Below are 14,395 nucleotides of genomic sequence, written 5' to 3' on the forward strand. Positions count from 1 at the left end.
GAAGTTTTGTCACTTAAAAGTTCATTCCTGGAAGAAGGTAACAAAACACCACTCAACAAAGAAATTTACTTGAATGAACATATGTGCTATCAACATCAATGGCTAATGTATGAAAGAGTACTCTTTATTAAAAAAAATTATGATTACTTTGCTCTCAATGTTTCATATTTTCCTAAAATTCTACCAATTTAAAAAATATTGGGGCCAGCCCCATGACCAAGTGGTTAAGTTTGCGCACTCGGCCTTGGCAGCCCAGGGTTTCACCGGTTCCGATCCTGGGCACAGATAAGGCACCACTCATCAGGCCATGCTGAGGCAGTGTCCCACATAGCACAGCCAGAGGGACCTACAACTAGAATACACAACTATGTGCTAGCGGGCTTTGGGGAGGAGGAGATGAAGAAAGGCAAAAAAAAAAAAATTAAACAGGAAAGTTTAGTCACAGGGTTTCATTCATTTCTCATGTAAATTATCATTAGTTCTAAATTAGTAAAGTTAAAATAAAGGAAGTTTTACATGTTGCTTTAAATTTTCATAACCTGGGCCCCCAAATTCTAGGCATTCTCTAAAGGCAGTTATCCCATTTATGATTTGACAGTCTGCAATGACCTAAAAATTTTTACTCTGAAACATCATGAATATATGTTTTAGTTTACTTCATATAAAATATAGATACAACTTTTCTAGGCAATTTTGATAATATATTTAATTATTATGAAAAGACAATAGAATATTTTAAAAGGAAAGGAGACTTCCAAAAGTTTAGGAGACATTCATACCATGGTTATATTACTGCCCCTACTATGAAGAGTTCCTCTGCACCCTGTTCTTATCCTGCTCTTAGAAATGGTTACACTACACAGGAATTGCTTGTCTTCTTGGAAGAATGTAAGCTCTTTGAGGTCAGGGACTGTGACCCGGTCACCTTTGTATCTCTAGAATAGTGCTTGGCATAGGTGTTCAGGCAATATTTGTTGAATAAAGGACTAAAGTGTTGAATGAATAAAAAAACAACTGCAAAATCAAAGCAAAAGTTCCTAAAGCACAAGAACAAAAGTAGTTTTCTTCTTATGAAATTTTGATACACTACTCAAATAATGCAAATTTGATCGTGGTTCTGATTTCTTGACTCAGCAACTGTAGCAAGCTTCAAAATATCCAATAATCCTCAAGTGCAATTTAAAAAACCTGCTATTTAGCAACTCCAGGTATTAACTATTTGAAGTACTGGCATAAAATTCCATATTTCTTTTCCTTTTGTACATAGTAGTAAGTACAGCTTATTCATTCTCCAAGTATTTATTGAGCTCTTACTGTGCCAGGCACAGCTCCAGTACTAGAGATACAGTAGTAAACAAGACAGACTAGCTTCCTGCTCTGGTGAATAGTATTCTATTTTTTCATAGTATTTTTAATTTGTATAACAAATACTATAACAGTAATACTATTTTAGGACAGCAGGAACTAACAATCTGATATTTAGAAATTAAAAGGTTTTCAATAAAGTTCATTATTTCTAATATCTTTTATGGTACCAATTACATGCTTCGTAAAACATTAAATCTAGTTCAAGAATAAAAAAATTGTTTTTAATTACTTTCTTACTTCACTACTTGGAACAAACACTTACAAAATAACCTTAATCCTTCCACAAGATGTGTTTTTTAATACAACAAACATTACAAATAATTATTACAAATATCTTTTTTGGTACTATTGTTTATACCAGCAATCATTTTTCCACCCCTCATAGGTCTTAGAACTCTGTTTCGAGATCAGCAAACTTTCACAGTAATAAAAATAGACTTCCAATAAGATCATATTCACTGATATCACCCCAAAATGGTGCTAATGCAGCACCCAGCAGGAGTCTCTACAACGCATACACACAAATTAAAAATGGGCAGCACAGAAACATGTGTTAGGAAAAGAGTGTGCAAATGTCAATGAAAAGAAAAGCAAACCCTGATGCTATACTATTACCCATTCCTGACATTTCTCATTAAATCAGTAGAAAAAGTAAAATGCCCAAATAGGAACAATCTCCAAAATCTGAAATGGACAGAATTTTTTAAAAACTAGCCTGAAAGACACTTACTTTCTGTTCCTACTTATTATAATCACAGAGGTAGACAAATATATGCTCAGTCAATTTGAAAGCCTATATTAGCTTTTCTCAACAGGAAGCAACGTTGCTAACGAAGTGGTAAATTCAGTGTTAATGAGTGGCTTCACTGTTACCACCTCAGAGGTAAAACCTTCCATGTTTCATGTTCCACCCATCTGTTCTGGTGTTAGAGGTTCAGAGATGGAACAGACGCTTCCCATTTAAAGCAACTTCATTGGTATCCTCTGAACAGCAGGGTGACAAACTATGAGAATACCATGTCGGCTCGAAGACTGCATCCTCATTACCAGACGGCTTTATAAGAGCCTTCCATAAGTTCACATTCTGAAGTTACCAAACTGTTTTGCACTAAAACATGGAAAGGATATATGTGTATAATAGATCTTTTATCTACAAAACATATGTAGGAAAAAAAAAGAGGTTCAAATTAAATATTGTTAAAAATAAAATGAGGTCTTTAACAAGCAGTTTTCCTTTACACCTACATAATGAAATATGCCTTACTTACCCCCAAATTAAAGATTATCTCTACTTAAACAGAGAAGTTATTCTTTTTCAGAGTATTTTTTTCTTATTAGCACATTAATATTAAAAACTTACTCCATCAGTTAAAAAACATACTATAAGAAATTGACTCAGTAAGCTAGTATTTTAGCAACAATGAAAAATGTTAAAAATACATTTTTTTCTTAATAGCATTCAAGACTCATAGCTATTGCATTGAGATACAATGCAGAACAACAGATCAAAACCTGTTGAACTAAATAACAAATCTAGAATTTTGACACCAAAAATTATTTATCTGCATTCACAGATGGTTATGTGGCAGCCAGGCAAGAAAGCATTTGACTTATAAGGTAATTTCACATGGTCTCAAATAGTTTTTCCAACTATCTTTATATAATCAAAAATATATAACAGCTATCCACAGCAGTTTATGTTAATATAACTAAGTTGAGGACATACTTGAAGGTAGGCATTATTCATTAAGTTAAAAAAAAGCGAAAATGATAAATTAAAATAAACTGTTATATCGTTTGGACTCCCTAAATTTCAATGCATTTGCTATATCAACTAGGATTTTTTAATAAAATGTTAAGACATTAATACTATGTTCTCCTCCATGTAATCATATAACCAGCCAATTTTCCTTTTAACTGAATTTTAAAATGTTCTTTAAAAAAATTCACACACTTTATAAAAAGCTGCAAATGGAATTTTAAATCTACATAAAACACATTTCAGTTTCTGGAAAATCATAATGAGTTCTACAGCTATAACTGCCTGTAGTTATATACTGTGAGCATTAAAAAAAAGCACAAAGGTCAGATCTGTCTTCAGGATGACAGATCATCACTTATATGCCTCAAGCTAGACTTATTGTCTCAGAAATCTCAAACATCAGTATTTTTGCAAACTATCAGCACTTGCTATAACACCCTCACTACACTACATCTTGAGGTTACTACAGAAGAAATGAGGTGATAATTGCATATTAACATAATTATTCTGTAATCCCTCTGAACAAGCTTCCTAGGTCACTCAGTAATTCAGATTAGATACAACCTTCCTGTCATCAAATCTATGCTGTCCACTTTCTGTTCATGAATAATTCTTTTTTGATAGAAAATTAGCTTAATTTCATTCTTTTATGTACATTATTAATTGTATTTATTTCAAGTAGGTTAATATTTGGTGGGTACTTACTACCATAATGCCAACCTTTGTCATGTGGTATAATTTCACACAAAAACATAGTATCATTTGCCCTCATTTTGCATTAGTGCATTAATAACTATATTACACAGCTATAAATAAATTATAATGTTGCCAACTAGCTGAGATATAGTAAGAATCTGTCAGATTTTCACAAACCTCATCTTCATTTAAATTATCCTTGAGAACACATGACAACTTCAGTTAGTCATATATAAGATCGGGTCAAGAAGAGAAAATCATTCACAACTATCATTCTAATTGCAAAACCAATCTTAATTAACTGAAATATTACATCTAAAATTACTGTAGTATTTAAGCCTATATATACTATACACAACATACAAACATATATACCCAAGACTCAACTAGTATACAATTCAAGTGAAGACTATATAACCATATCATCCAGTAGTTTCCTGCTCTGGATATCACATTGAGAGGAACACTAAAAAAATAAAGAACATTCAGAATGGTATCCAGCATGCCACATAATGAAATGAAAAGAAAACTTGGTATGTTTAGCTTAACAATTAGCTAACACAATTAACAATCTTCAAATGTTTGAAGGCTTGGTGTACAGAAAAAAGAACATACAATCAAGGTGTTTGAATCATAAAGATGTGGATTTCATCTCAAGATTAAGAAAAACTAGGAATAGGAACCATTCAACATTACACTTTCGTAATGGCAAATCACAAACCAGCTACTACTTTTTTTCTGATTTAACATTTGAGCTGCTAACAAGTTTTTACTTATTACATGTTTAATCCTGGAGTTTCATTTATAAAACCAGATACATTTATTTATTGTGAATTTAAATAATTACCACATTTCACCAAAATGTTACAGAAAACACTACATAACATTTAGGAAGTGCAAGTCCTTACTAATAATCACATGTATAGCTCTATTCAAACAATTATGATTAAAAGAATGTCCTTCAGGTTCACTCATATGAAGAGAGAATGTCAGCCAGGTCAAGAGTAGCAATTTTGAACTATAAGACACTTATAGAACATATGATTTCCATCTATTCAATCCATAAAACCAAAATGTTATCAATAGTATATTATTGTTTTATAAAAGGTGACTAAAATTTATTTAAAATTGAGATCAACATCAAGGAAAATTTCAATTATTCTTAACACTAGTCAAATGGTACTGTTGTCGTTTTTGGTTTTTTGTCTTTACTGTACTGCTATCTAACTCAGGAAGCCTATATCGGACAAATATGAATAAAAAACTGCTATCAATAAAAAGCAATATATTGTCCCCAGTGAGTAATACAGATTATACATTCTACAGCTCAGAGAAGATAGAAAGTCATATAAAATACCATGGCTAAGAAAAGCCTCACAGAAAAGAAAGGGTTGTACCTAAATTTTATCGTGCAGTGCCAAGAGAATCCCTCTTTGGAGGCAGAAACACCTGGGTTTGAAAAATGGCTCCACAACTTCTAGTTTGGGGCAAAGTTACTCTACTTTCCTTAAGTTCAGTTTCTTCATCAATAAAATAAGCATGAAACCTACTTACAGGATTGTGAGGATTAAATAAGACAATGTACATAAAACATGTAGAACAGGTGGTGGCATTTAGTAATTACTCATTCAGCGTTAATTCCCTATTACCCTTGCCACTTACTTGTTTCATTTACAGAATGATGACACTGAATGTGCACACTGCTTCCAGTGATGAAGGTGGCCCTTACAAACAGAAATTTATTCTAGAAGGAAATACCTGGGAGCTTATACCACTCCAAAGGCATAATAAACAGGATAAACGGGTAGAAGTTAAAGAGCCAGAGGAAGAAGCATATCTTAAGAGTTGCTGAGGCTAGAACAATAACACTCTTGTGGGGATAAAGCAGGGCTTTAGATAAATAATATTCTATAAGCAATAGGGGGTAATTACAGTGCTTGACTCACTGCTCTAAGGAAAAAGGACATGAAGTGACCACTCAGGATTTAAGAGTTTTTGATTCCTTAGAATCTATCGAGGATATAATTTATTTTTCCTCTCTCATAAAACACCAATGAAACGAAAGCAGATGGACTAGAAGAGAGAGATATACCAAGGCATATAAAACCATAAATTAGAACAGTCGTGTCTAGACAAGGGCTGCTGGAAAGAATGGAGATGACAATCTCAAATAAAACAAACAAAACTAAAAACAGGTCTTATAGAAAAGAATATGAATCAGAATAGCATCAGACTTCTCATTGTCAAGACTAAGGGTGAAGTTAATGGAGCAATAATTCCAAAGTTTGGGGTTAAAATTATTTTGAAATAGAATCCTATACAGAGACAAGTTACATAATACTCAAGTGTGAGGGGCACACAATCTCTAAGTTTACCACTTACCTACCATCTCAGAAAAATTCTTCCAAAAGGTTGAGAGTGTGTGTGTGTGGGGGGGGGGGAGGTATCTGAAAATGGCTGAAATTAGTGTGTTAAGTGTATTTTTATTATTTTATACAATGAGGTTATAGATATTTATTGACAGTGATTGAAATATATAAATTTAAATATGGTAAAATTATAAGGTTAATCAGAAGAAAAAGAGAAAGTAAAATATATTTAATATATACTTAATATCCTCAGATTCTATAAACTACTCTGTTTTAAATAAAGTACAATATGCTTTGAGCAGGAGGCTGACAAAGAACTTTGAAACAAAAAATTACTTTAAAAACCCCAAAAACCAAAACAACCCTTAACAGGTGAGCTGAAGAGTAGAGTGGAAACAGCTGATGAAATGAGGTATTCTTCCAGAACAAAGATTTTTTTAAAAGGGGTCAGCCCCATGGCCTAGTGGTTAAATTTGGTATGCTCCACTTCACGGGCCCAAGTTTAGTTTCTGGGTGTGGCCCTACACCACTCAGTGGCAACCATGCTGTGGCAGTGACCCACATACAAAATAGAGGAAGACTGGTGAGATGTTAGCTCAGGGCAAATCTTCCTTAGCAAAAGTAAATAAAATAAAATAAATAAATAAATAAACAAAAGAGGGCAAGAAGGATGTAAAAAGATTAAGAGACAAAATCTAGATCTACAAATTGTACCAAGCAGCATCACACAAACACAGACATCTTTAGATTAACAGGGTTCAATGAGGGCTCAGAAGGATGATGAAAAAGACATACCACTTGACAAGTCTTGGAAAAATTTCAGAACTCTAAGAATAAAAGCAAGAATTCTACTCATTTCCAGAAAACAAAACAAAGACAAAAACTAGACTACTTACAAAGGAACAAGAATACACAATTCATCATCAGTAGTAATGTCAGACTTTTGAGGAAAAATAATTTTTTAAAATCAAATTTATCTGAAAAAATTACAAAAGCAGAACATATTTGTTGCAATCTTTTTTACTTTTCCCACTCTCTCCTACCTCAGTTACCAATGTATTAGTCTGGTGTACCCTTCTACTCCTTTTTCTTATTCATACTAACGTATATACATACGTATTTGTTTTGCATTTATCTTTACAGAAATAGGATTATATAGACATGCTACAATATATACCCTTGTACAGATAGCCATATAGTAGTGTTTTTATTTCAACACTGTAGATTCTTTACAGGTGTGTGTGCATTTTTTTAGTTGAATATACATTTCCAAATCATTTCCCAAAAATTTCTCTCAATATGCATGCCTACCTTCAATGTATAACGAGTTCTGCCACATTCTTATAATTTTTGCCAGTATCATGGTGACAGATGTAAAAATACTTTTCAACCCAGAATTCTATAACTAACCAAACTAGGATTCAAGTTAAACAACAAAATATAAAACATTTTTGGACAAAAAAGGATTCCAAAAGTCTACCATCCACAGATAAAAGAATTACTCATGGAGACATTCAGGCATAGAGAGAAAAGAATATATGAAAAAGGAAGACGTAAGAATCAATAAACATTAGTGAGCAATTAAACCACTAAAACATGCAATTAAATCTAGCAACTTGAAAATTGTTCAAAAAGAATTCTTATGAAATGAAAAGTATACAGTATTAAATAACATGGGAATTAAAATCCCAAAAAGACTTCAACACAAGAGGTTAAACTAGTGGACACTAATTAAAAGAAAATCTTTCAAAAAACATGTTAAAATGTTAAGGGTAACCAACTATATATCTTAGCGAAATAAGATATATAATTTCAAATCTAGAGAGTTAAAAAATGAAATTTGATCCAATAAAAATAAAAAAGCAGAAAGAGGTCCAAACACATCAGTATTCACAATAAATGTGAAAAGTTCATATATTAAGAAAAAGGCATTCATATTTGTTTTGTTTTTAAGTATGCTATATGTTGTTTATAAAAGAAGCACTGAGTTAAAAATAAGGCAATAATAAGATCAACCAGGCAAATGTTAAAAAGAAAATAGATGTCTCTCCTATCAGAAAAATCAAATGTAATTTAAGGCAAAAAGCACTAGACTTGCTAAAGATAAATACTATATATTAATAAAGTATACAAGCCACCAGAAGATATTATATTCATGAACACCTTTGCAAACAACAAAATGGCCACAAAATATACAAATCATAAACTTTTACAAGTATTAGGAGACAGTGACAGCCACAGAGGGAGGCTTTAAACACTTCTCCCCAAAGGTCAACAGATCAAGAATATTCTAGTTTTCCTCACCCGTCTCATCTTTCAATATCACCCTTCTCTCACTTTACAAAGGAAAGGTTCCCAAATACAAATCTGCAAAGTTCCCTCTATCTCCATCAGTTGTTCAGGTCAATAACCTTGGGGTAATCTTTCTTTTTCTCTCATATTCAGACTCCATATTCAAACCATCAGGAAATCCTATTGCCAACATCTTCAAATTACATCCAGAATTCAATCACTTCTCACTCCTGCTACCCCAGGTCCACTATTATCTCTCCCTGTACTATTTCAACAGCTTCCTAATCTAGTCTTAGTGCCTCTACCCTTGCCCACCTACCATCTGTTCTCAGCACCACAACCACAGGGATCATTGTAAAACCTAAGACGGATAATGTTCCCCAAAACCCTTCAACGGCTCCCTGTTTTTTCGTCTCAGAGAAAACAACCCAACGTCCTTATAATAGCCTATAAGGCCCTGCAAAGATCCCTTCTAGCAACTCTTTGATCTCATTTCTTACTCCTCTCCCCAACTCACTCTGTTCTAGCTGTACTGGCTTTCTTACTGTTCCTTGAACACGCTCTCTCCCATGTTAAGGTCTTAGCATAGACTATCCTCCGGCTGGAATGCTCTACCTCCCAGACACTCTCACGGCAAACTCCCTCATCTTTGCTCAATCATTTTCTTTTGAATGATGCCTACCTGGACCATTTTGGTTAAAATTACATCCCAAATTCCCTCATGTTCTCCACCCTGCTGTCATTCTCAAATACACTTATACTAGTTTACCCTTCCCACCCCATAAGTGTTATCACCTTCTAATACACTATGTCATATACTTATTTATTACAGTTATTGTTTGTGCATCCCTCCTGTAGAACTAAGTTTGAAGGGCACAGACCTTTGTCTATCTTGTTAACTGAATGTCTCAAGGGTCTAGAAGAGTGCCACTACCCAGAATCTTAGTATTGTGCACTGCTCTGGGGTGTAAAAACCCCTGGGGAACCAAATAAAAGGAGGTTTGGGAATACCAATTTCCTTAGAGAGAATGCCATGGCAGCAAAGCAAACAATATGGAAAAGCTACACAGTCTTATTACATTGAAAACAACTCAAGGCAAATTCCAGTGCCTGTCTGTCTCTCACTCTACCCCTTTCTCTAACCCCTCTCTCCCCACTTTCCAGTCTTAGAATTAAAATTCAGAAATAAAAAGGTTGTCAACAGTAACATGTATTATACTTGAATTTAAAAAGTGAAGCCACGTTTTTACTGACAAAGGGTTACTTTGATTCAGCAGTGAAACTGGCTTTGTTAAACATGTTACGTGGCAGACATTTTCACCAGGCTGAATGAATTAAATCTACACTGCAAAGATTTTGAAGAAATTAGATTTACAGCACGTACACAACATATAAACACTGATAATTATTTATCTTGTGACAAAAATTACAAATGCCAACTTAAAAATGCCATAGTTTTTCAAAATTCTTTTACAGGATATGCAAAAGAAACAAGAAATAGACATTCTATTTCAAAACAGGAGTGGAACATTTATAAAATCTGACTATATATTATAATGACCACAGAGAAATTTTCAATGGAAATAGAAATCATGTAGACCATATTTTCTGGCCACCATGTACAAAACTAAAAACTAGATAAAATTAAAGAGTTAATTAGTATGTCAATTATATATCAATAAAACTGGGGGAAAAAAGAGTATCTACTAAAACAAAACAAAAAGTTAACTAGCAAACTAGAAAGATCAGAATAATTATCTAGAATGAAGCAAGGAGAGACTAAAGGATGGAAAGTGGAGAAAAGAATAAGAGCCAAGGAGGCCGGCCCCATGGCCAAGTGGTTAAGTTCGCACGCTCTGCTGCAGCAGCCCAGGGTTTCGCTGGTTCGAGTCCTGGGCACCAACATGGCACCACACTCATCAGCCCATGCTGAGGAGGCATCCCACATGCCACAACTAGAAGGACCCACAACTAGAGACACACGACTATGTACTGGGGGGCTTTGGCAGAAAAAGGAAAAATAAAATCTCAAAAAAAAACAAAGAATAAGAGCCAAAAAAAAAAAAGATACAGTGAAAAAATCTAGCATATATTTACTGAGAATATCAGAAGGAGAGAAAATAGGACAGAAGCAATATTTGAAGAAAGAATGGCTGAAAATATTTTAAAACTGACAAAAGATATCAAGCCACAGTTTCTGGAAGCACCGGGAACTCTAAGATAGGTAAATAAAAGAAAACCACACCTAGATACATCCCAGTAAAACTGATGACAATGAAAGACAATGAGAAAATCTTAGAAGTAGCCACAGGAAAAAAGAATACATACAAACAGACAATAATTAGACTGAGAAAGAAAAAAAAGCAGTTCCTGACATCCAAGAATTAATCTGATGCTTTCAGCTAAATCATATTGTTCTCCTGTTGAACATAAAAATATCTCACAGAATATTCACTTCAGACAGGTCATTGTACAACACAAACTACCAAACATACGCTTCTCTCGCTAAATGAGTTGACTGCTACCTTCTTTGTCCATTATAAGTTTATCCTAGCTTCAGTTAGCCTTCCCTACAAATGAAATTTATTAAGACGGCAATCTTGAAATGAATGAAAACAAAACACAATGGAATGTAGCAAAAGCAGCATTTGGAGGGAAATTTATAGCTGTAAAAGCCTGCATTAGAAAAGACGACCTCAAATCAATAACTAACTCTAAATCTTAACAAACTAGAAAAAAAAGAGTAAACTGAACCCAAAGCCAGCAGAAGGAAGGAAATAATAAATACTAGAGTAGGGAGAAGAGAATATAAAAATACAATCAATCAACTCGAAAGTTGGTTCTTAAACACATAGATGGGGAGAATAGACTGTTGGTTACCAGAGGGGAAGGGGGTTGTGGGTAGAGTGAAAGGGGTAAAGTGACACACGTATATGGTGACAGATGGAAAATAAACTTTTAGTGGTAAACATGATGCAGTCCATACAGAAGTCGAAATATAATGATGTATACCTGAAATTTATATAAAGTTATAAACCAATGTGACCTCAAAAAAAAAGTTGGCTCTTTTAAAAGATCAACAAAATTGACAAAGAAGTTGACTAAGAAAAAAAGAAGATGCAGACAACTAAAATCAGAAACAAAAGTAGGGACATTACTACAGACCTTGGAGAAATTAAAAGGATTCTAACAGAATACTATGGACAATTGGATGCCAATAAATTAGATAATCTGGATGAAATAGACAAATTCCTAGAGACACACAAATTACCAAACCTGATCCAAAAAGAAACAGAAAATTTGAACAGATCTGTAACAGCTAGAGACTGAATCAGTAATCAAAAACCTCCCGAAAAGGGAAAGTCCAGGACCAGATGGTTTCACTAACAAATTCTACCATTTAAAACACCAATCCTTCACAAACTCTTCCAAAACTAGAAGGAATACTTTCTAACACAGTGTATGAGGCGAGCCTTACCCTAAAACCAAAGCCAGACAAAGATAACCAAAAGAAAACTACAGACTCTTAAGAATATAGATGCAAAAATTCTCAACAAAACACTATCAAATTGAATCTAACAGCACATTAAAAGAATTATGTATCATAATCGAGAGATTCATTCCAGAATACATAGATGGTTCAATATAAAAAAGGCAGTCAATCTACTACATCATATTAATAGAACAAAGGGAAAAAGTACATTATCATCTCAATAGATGTGGAAAGAGCGCTTGACAAAATCACTCAGCAAACTAGGAACAGAATGGAATTTCCTCAACTTGATAAAAGGCATCCATGAAAAAAACCCACAGCTAACATCATACTCATCAATGGTGAAACACAAAGCTTTCTGCCTAAGATCAGTAGCAAGACAAGGCTGCCTGCTTTCACCACTGCTATTCAACACTGTACTGGAAGTCCAAGGCACAGCAATTATGCAATAAAATAAATAAAAGGCATGCAAATTGGAAAGGAAGAAATAAACAATTATATTTGTAGATGACACGATTCTATATATTAAAAAATCCCAGAGACTCTACACACAAAAAAACTTACTAAAGCTAATATAACAAACAAGTTCAGCAAATCTGCAGGTATAAAACCAACATACAAAAACCAGTTGGTAACGAATACTCCAAAAGGAAAATTAAGAAAACAATTCAATTTACAAAAGCATCCAAAATAAAATACCTAGGAATAAACATAACCAAGGAGGAAAAAGAGTTATACACTTGAAAACTAAAAACACTGCTGAAAGAAATTAAAGAAGATCTAAACAAATGGAAAGACGTCCCATGTTCATGGATTCCAAGAAAAAATACCGTTAAGATGGCAAACCTTCCCTAGATATATATCCAGGTGAAATGAAAACTTACGTACACACAGAAACTTGTATGTGAATGTTTATAGCATCATTATTCATAATAGCCAAAAAAAAAAAAAAACGAAGTACATGCTACCACTTGGATGAACCTTGAAAACATGGTAAGTGAAAGCAGCCAGACACAAAATGTTACATATTCCTTTCATATGAAATGCCAAGAATAGGCAAATCCAAAGAGACAGAAAGTAACAGGTACCAGGCGATAGTGTAAGAAGGAAATAGGAAATGATTACTTAACAGATATGAGGATGTTGAAACAGTTTTAAAACGCGAGAGTAGGTGGTTGCATAATATTGTGAATATACTAAATACCACTGAACTGTACACTTAAAATGATTAATTGTATGTTATGTGAATTTCACCTCAATTAAAAAAATAAAGATGACAATTATAAAATGCCCCATGGGCTGATAACATCAAATTTAGAGCAAACTTCTACTACCTTAGACCGTCTCTTAAATTACCCATCCAAAGTCCAAATCCTGTAACAGGTTCTTTCTAATCCTCTTAAAAAGACATCCAAACGTTCCCTGAAGTGTGCAGAATCTCTCACTCCAACAAGTGAAACATGTTCAATTTTCACTTTTTGGTCTATTTGGTCTTTTTGGCTATAAGGCATTGATAACACGCATTGACAAGACTAACAACTAATTTCTCAAAAGAAATAATAGAAGACAGAACACAAAGGGATAAATTCCTAGTTAAAAGAAAATAACTGACAACCCAGAATTCTACCCAGTAAGAAGCCATCAGTCAAAAGTGAAGGTGAAATACAGAACACGACCAGACAAATACTGAGAGGATTTCCCAGCAGAAATCTACACCAAAGGATATACACTAAAGGGTGTTCTTCAAAAAAAGGAAATGATCGTAGATGGAGAACTGAAGATGCAGAAAGGACTAAAAAGCAATAAAAATGCTAAGTATGTGGGTAAACCTAAAATAATGACATAAAACGATGATGTCTTATGGGGATTAAAATATATCTGATTTAAAAATACATGAGTATTATAGCAAATAAATTGAGCAAGGAGGGTGGAATTAATGGAATTAAAGTGTTTAGCCTCCATGTAATGTCTGGAAAGATATAAAATAACTTAATTCGACTCTCATAGGTCAAGGATGCATGTTGCAATCTCTAGGGCAGCAGTTCCCAAAAGTGTGGTCTATGGACCCCTGGGCGTCCCCGGGACCATATTAGGGAATCCTCAAAGTCACAACTATTGGGGCTAGCCTGGTGACGCAGTGGTTAAGTGCGTGCTCCACTTCAGTGGCCCAGGGTTTGCAGGTTTGGATCCCAGGTGTGGACCTAGCACTGCTTGTCAAGCCACACTGTGGTGGCATCCCACATAAAATAGAGGAAGACTGGCACAGATGTTAGCTCACCAACAATCTTCCTCAAGCAAAAGGAGGAAGATTGGCAACAGATGTTAGCTCAAGGCCAAACTTCCTCACCAAAAACAAAAAACAAAAAACCCACCACAGCTATTTTCATAATAATACTAAGAGCTTATTTGCCTTTT

At 34.0% G+C, this 14,395-nt stretch overlaps 1 protein-coding gene across 16 annotated transcripts in view; it reads right to left on the minus strand.

The window, feature by feature from the left end:
• ZNF644 (zinc finger protein 644) overlaps positions 1-14,395 on the minus strand; it is a 118,187-nt gene that overhangs the window by 22,734 nt on the left and 81,058 nt on the right. The gene's annotated exons all lie outside the window — the stretch shown is intronic.

This window comes from Equus asinus, chromosome 16 (genome assembly GCF_041296235.1).
Source record: "Equus asinus isolate D_3611 breed Donkey chromosome 16, EquAss-T2T_v2, whole genome shotgun sequence".
NCBI classification, from domain to species: domain Eukaryota; kingdom Metazoa; phylum Chordata; class Mammalia; order Perissodactyla; family Equidae; genus Equus; species Equus asinus.